We start from the raw sequence: 7,036 nt of genomic DNA, 5'->3' as shown, positions 1-7,036 counted from the left end.
TACAAATGGTTGTAGTTTAGAAAAATGACAGGTCATTACAATAAAGGCGCGGGGCCAGAACTGTCGTTAATATAGATAATGGCCCGGGGATAAAGCGCCTCATTGATTCGCCGCGCAACATGAGGACCGACCGTATTAGATAAGAAACCGCAATGGAGAGAATCTTTATGTGAAAGAGTAAATGACAGCGGATTAAATGACAGGCAATAGAACAAAGAGAAGACTAAAGGCGTTGTGATTAAAACAGAGCTGCGGCATTCTTTGCGTGTCTCTGTACAAACTCGGCAACAACGCTGCGCCTTTGCTGCATATCAACTCCTTCATCTTTCAACGTGGCGTTTTAATACCGTACGTCGTAGCGCTAACTCACAACAGCGTCTGTGAAGATACAAAGGCTGATATATTTGCTATCTCTTCTCTGCTTGTGCGAGATCATTGCTGAAGGAGGACTTTTTTTTTTTTCTCCAACTTTGATACCAAACTGAAATATCACAGTAGGACGCGTACATTTGGGATCGAATCAAATAAAAGTGAATATTAGAGGACGTTTTGTGGTTTTGCGCTGAGAAGTAGGGCGACGCCATTCCTCTTGCCAAAAGCAGAGAAATTGCCCGGGGAGCCGGAAATCGGGCCCGAGGGTACAACGAGAAAGGCGACGCTTATTCCGAGCTGTGATCAGCCACGATAACTGGCGGGGTCAATGACGACTTTCAAAAGCAAACAAGGCGCGCACAAAAGAGGCTGGTTGCTCAAAAGGGGCCAATGGGAAAATGAGCGCCGAAATCAGAGGGGAAACATCAAGGAGGGGTAACTAGGCGACTGGGACCGAGCCTTGAGATTGAAATGAGGAATTGAAATTCAGATGTTGTGGATGATAATAGATCATCATCTCGTTTGCATTTTTGTTTGCTGCATACATAGATCATCGTGGCACATTTGCTGAGCCGCGAGTGGATTCAGGAAGAGCTTCAAATATACATACTGTAAGGGATGTATAATAATCGTGTAATCATTTAAAGCTATTGTTTAGGTAAAAGATGTCCAAATGATCTCAGCTAGGGTATCTCTGTCGCAATTTTTCTCCGATTTCTGGAGTCACTTATGCAAGCAGACTGTTTAACGTTTGTATTTAACAAATAGGAAACTTGCAAACATCTGCCTTTGCAAAATGATAACCGAACTAATAAATTCAACGGTTTCAAAAAGTCACCCCTTGTGTAGCATTGCTTAATTGTTTGTGTTTTTTTCCACTAAACAATACTACATAAACAGTAAAAAAAAAATTTACAATTAACTTTAATGCAAACTGAATTGTCATCTGATTACAGTATTCATTTAATCAAATTCAGCATTATTACTAAAATATTAAATTGAAATTATTTTTTTATGTTTATTTATTTAATTATTTATTCATTTATTTAATTTTTACAAAACATCGAAGTGACTCAGAGAATAACCCCAATCAAGTCAATAAAAACAGATTAAGTTGATTGAAAACCAGAAGTGGACTCAGAGACTACAAGTGGAACGGGCTTCATAAGAGTGCTAATATCCAAGATGTTGGATGTCGACCTACATAATCTTATACTGGCTATTTTTTGGAATCCGATATACATATACATATATATATATATATATATATATATATATATATATATATATATATATATATAAATACACAGCTCCGAAAATATTTCTCACCTTCATCAAATCACTATTGAAATCATCAACAACTCTTTCACTGCCAGAGCTATCATACCATTTTTTTTTCATGACTATTTATAAGGAAACACAGTATTAGGTTTGTCTGGTTGGAAAATCGCATGAATTGCAGTGCTTCTGTTGTTCGCCTTGGCTTAATTTATTCCGCGGCCGTTTTTCAAAAGCTGCTTTGCATAGTTGCGATGTGAACGTTTCCTTTTGGTTTAGGATTTTTAACTATTAAAGCAAGCTCATGACCTTTCCACTACACCCACCTGCAAGTGAAACCTACTTTTATACCACTTCAAACTGCATCGACAAATTAGTGACAAGTGCAGCCATTTTACAGGCAGCGAATGCCAGCTCACCTTCATTAGGTTTGCGCGGATGTATTCAAACATAAAGCATCTGTTCCGGTTTAAAATGCAGTGCACAATGTTGGGAACAAGTTGGCTTTCGGTTAACTCATTAATGTGCTGAGCGCCTCGCGGTGACAGCTTCCAAAATAAATTTAGATTCAGCAGCAGGAGCAGAAAAAGCCTCGACAAAAACCACAAACGATCCGTCAGGTATCGGGCGAGCCTGCAGTGCCACATTGTTCTTCCCACACCCACTTGTCGTCCAGCAGGATGCTTTTTTTTTTTTTTTTTTTCCAATTTGTGGTCGTCCCACTATTTATGGGAGCAAGCTTACTGGCAGTAATTGCAATGTAAGCTGTGTGAGAATCACTCATAATTATTCCTACTATGATGTAAATTTCCCATATCTAAAAGCTATTTCTTTCATGTTTTAATTGCTCGGAGTTGAATAACAGTAATGGGAGGCCATTTTTATTTTTTTAATCTTATAAGTCCCCCCCCCAAAAAAAATGTAGGCTGCTGGAAAAGACGATCTTGAGCAGCCCGATTTAAGATATTGGTGCCCCCGTGTTCCATTATTTATTGATTTAATCATTTGTTTTCAGCATCAAATGGTTCAGTTTGGCAAAAATGATTAGTTTAACCCCTGAGGGAAATTTTGACTCGACTCAGACTTTCAGAAGTTTTTTAATGTGTGATATCAAAGAAAGCATACGAAAAATCCCAAGGAGGCTAAAATCTTGCAAAGATAGTTAAAACATGTCAACTTTCAATATGCCACATTGCCATCCCTCCTAAATGCTTACAAACGAGAGGACGAGATGTACATCCTGTAGGTGTCAAATTGAGCCCATGTCAGGCTAATTTACTGCCATTAAATGTGGAAATATTGTCATATTGTCATGTTTAATCATGTACCTCCCCCAATTTTTACATTAATCAATTCAATGGCACTTCACGAATGGGGTGCATTCATTTTTGTTTTTTAAATTAAGATTTTTTTTTTTTTTTCCCGTTTCAGGCATTTTGATGCACTTGTTTTGTTTTTCTATTTTCAGACTAATTTGTATAAGTGCAAACCTTGTAAATAGTCAAGTTAACATTTGTTAAAAGTTGAATCATTTTGCTTCCTTTATTTTGTTGATGTTAGGAAAAATGCACTTTCAGGATGTTTTTTTTTTTTTTTAAATTATAGCAAGTGAGCTAACTCATAATCACTGTGTCTTATTGCAATCTATCCAAGAAGTAACTTAAGTAAAATTAAGTTAAAAAAACAAAATGTAGGTTGTCACTACCCACCTCTTGTTAGAAAGGTCAGTGTCTTCATTTGCTGATAAATTGAAAGATCTTGTGAAACACGGCGAGGGAAGTGTAATTCTTCCTCCACATGCTTCGCCATAGTTCAAGATGTCCTCTGGAATGGTTCCAGCCAGCCCCTTCCCTTTCCTCACAGGCTCATCTTGTCCAGGATAAATTGTCTGCCAGCCAGCTGATCTGGATCATTCAGGCTCCAAATGAAGAGTGAGCCAGATGTGACTGCCTTGTCAATTTGTTCCCAATATCCGCCCGGTCTCCCCACCTGTCCACTTCAAGCCTCCCAAGAGGGAACATCTCAATTCTTTCTGTTGCACACATTCCACTTTCGATATTAGCGCTTGAAAATTAAAAGCCACGTTTTGTAAAGAAGACAGGCAAATGTAATTCAAATCAGCAAGGCTGGCCGCGAAACGCTTTACTTCACACGGGCTTTCGCTCTGTCGGGAGACGTCCCATTTCTTTCAGATAAATGTCCCTACACATCTTCCCGCACCTTGTCTTCATCCATTTACTCACCATTGCGACATTTTATAGCAGTTTAGCGAATGGCAGGACGCGGTTTAGAGCAGGAGAAATGAGCGTTGTTTCACACATGGCAACAGATAGACACGAAGCTCTACTGGCAGCGCAATTTGAACGCCCGCGTTAACCTTAACGAAACAGTTTAGCAAGACGAGCCGCAGCCTAAATTGTTTTGCTGACACGTGGAAAAGGCATCTACGTTGGCCTTGATTGGCCCAAGCTAATTCTCCACGGTTAGGTTAAGAGAGCAAGATTAATGAGTTCATTCAAACATTTCCTTCGTCCTCGGTGTGCAAAGAAAAGAGCGGAAAATGCGGTCGTCATTTTGCGCCTTCATCCCAGATGGGTGCGTTAATCTCAATTGTAACTGATAAACAGTTTCCATAAACGGAGAAACGCGGCTAAATAAACCAGTAGCATTGATGTATCAACGGTGTGGTAGAGAAACCTGCTAAAGCTTTATCTTAATGCACAGTAAAGGGTTGTGCTCTGCCCGAGCTTTCGACTGTGCTAAATGCACATTTTTGAGCCGGAAGACATCCGCCTCTATCCTTTAAACACAACACGGGAAAATAATTATAATGAGCTGCTCAAAGCATTGAAAACGGACATTTTAAAAATTCAGCACTATCGTCCTTACCCAGACATTGCGTCCTACTTTTTACACTCGATGATTCAGAGCCTGCAGTATGAAATTTCACTAATAGCCTTTTTATTTTCATTAGCGACGCTCAATAATCCAGTTAAATAACACACAATGATTCAGCGTTTTGTTTGGCAATTTGCTTTTGGAAAGGCTTTCATGAAGGTGCTGTTAGATAACAAACATCTTAATAAATACTCTATGTTGAAAAAATAAGAAACACTACAAGTAATAATAACTGTGAAGTACATTAATGTGACCAGGAAGCTAAATGCAAGCTGCTGTTGATCAGACAACAAGGAGCACCGGGACAAGACTCGAGCGGCCAGGGTATTGATTGCGTTTGGAAGACACAAAGTAGTGTCTGCTTCATGAAGTGGTTTGGCGGCATTGTAAGTGTAAAATAATCGCAATAGCAATCGCTATTTAGTGGATTTCCGCCTCCGTTTACAGCTATGTGTGTGAGACTGCAATTGTTTTTTAAGCAGAGTCGACATCATCATTTCTTCTTTATAAGTTTTCAACTTGTTGTCATGGATTTTTTATTTGGGTGCCACCCAGTGTCCAACGTGTGACACACAACAGCAACATTTGATTCTGTTTAATTTTTTTGTTGCACTTCATTGTACTCCTAGAAACGAAGTTTTACAATCATATATTTTGACTGGGACAGTTTCCTTGCAATGGTTATCTGGGTTTCATTTTATTTATGTATTTATGATTTTAGTTCTTATTATTATGTGTTCTTTACAAAGTATTTGCTTTATGAACAAATAATAATAATCATTCCATTGATTTCATGCAATTTAAATATTGTGTTGGGATATATTAGTGACCAATAGGAAAGTTAGTTTAATTGATTCATCTTTATTATCCATGCATTTTCTAGGGTTGCTTATCTTCACAAGGGTTGCAGGCTTGCTGATGCCTATCCCAGCTGTCTATGGGCAATAGGCGGGGGACACTCTGAACTGGCCGCCAGCCAATCACAGGAAACAAAAAAAAAAAAATTAATACACCCAATCACACCTAAGGACAATTTAGTGTGTCCAACACACCTGCCATGCATGTTTTTGGAGTGTTGGAGGAAGCCGTAGTGCCCGGAGGGAACCCACGCGGGCTCAGGGAGGGAATGCAAACTCGATTGTGAGGCTTGTCTTTATTATAAATACTGTAAATGTTTGTGTACAGTTGACCGCGGCTAATCACTGGGACTTGGGACCAGGCTTGCACACACAGCAAAAATTGACATATAATTGATAATAACTGTTAATAAGTTCGATACTATGAGTTGACAAATCCGGCCCACTTGAAAATAGATTTTCCTCATGTGGCCCCTGAGCTAAAATGAGTTTGACACGCCTGCAACATATGAACAATAGGTGAGATGTAATTGCGTGTGTAATTTTATCACTGATTGTGTTCCTTTCATTTTCGTGACTAAAATGGGATATGCTGAGAGCATGCTGTGATGCCAATTTTTTTTCACTTGGACTTCTGCTTCACTTCCTGCTCACCAGTCAAAAGTGTGCAGCGCTGTGCTGCGTGTGTAGGAAAGCAACTGATCCAAGGCACATCTTCATTACACTCACTGACGCCAACAAGCACTTGGCAGGCTTATCCGTTCTGTCGCCCAGCAGGCCGGTCTATCGCTAATAAATAAGTCCGCAAGTGGTGATAACATGACCAATGGCCGCCAAGCCAGTAATTCTTCATAAGTATATATTTCCAAAGGCACTCATCATCACCCCTTGAAATATAAACGGGCTTGCAGGCAGTTACAGAATGCAGCGCTAAATCCCTGAATTAGGAAGGCCTTTATTGTTATCTAAAGTAACAGCTACACACTTGTAACTGGCTTTACGATAAATATATTTTGTGACAAAGACCGAGTGGAATACATAAGGAGTTTCTGATGAAACAGATGGTTGTGGGTTGACGACCCGACTTCGAGTAGAAAAAGAATGCCCTGAGGTCAGGCTTGTGTAGTGGTATGTCTGTTTCCACTAGATGGCGGCCCATCCGGACGCGTGGCCTCCCCTCATTAGTATTCTTTCTAATGAATCATATAGTCCGTGAATCCTGCAGTAGCATGCAAAAATTTTGGCCACCATCTGTGGTTTTAGCAATTCTCTCTTGACCATTTGGAAAAAGAATACTTCCTGGATAGAGTGTGACGAACAGGCAGCTGATTATGAAATTGTATTCGGGCCTCCTAGCAGGAATGAACACTTCAAAACTAACGTGCAGCAATTACATTTTTTTAACAAATTAGTTAAGAAATTTTCCATATTTTTTTCTACAGTATTTTCTATGGAGCTATGAATATTGACTTGACTAAAATCAAGGATTCTATTAAGAAATACTTTGTTTTAAGTCTTTAAAATTAAAACAGCTTTCTTAAATCCTTTAATAGGATTATTTTCCAGGAAAATAAAATATAACTTCCAAATCTGTTTCATCATTAGAGTCTGTTTTTTCTCATGAATTTCTC

This window comes from Hippichthys cyanospilos, chromosome 5 (assembly GCF_059441005.1).
Source record: "Hippichthys cyanospilos isolate Australia breed blue-spotted pipefish chromosome 5, RoL_Hcya_1.0, whole genome shotgun sequence".
Lineage (NCBI taxonomy): Eukaryota > Metazoa > Chordata > Actinopteri > Syngnathiformes > Syngnathidae > Hippichthys > Hippichthys cyanospilos.
The sequence above is the reverse complement of the archived record's forward strand: the minus strand, read 5'-3'. Positions refer to the sequence as shown.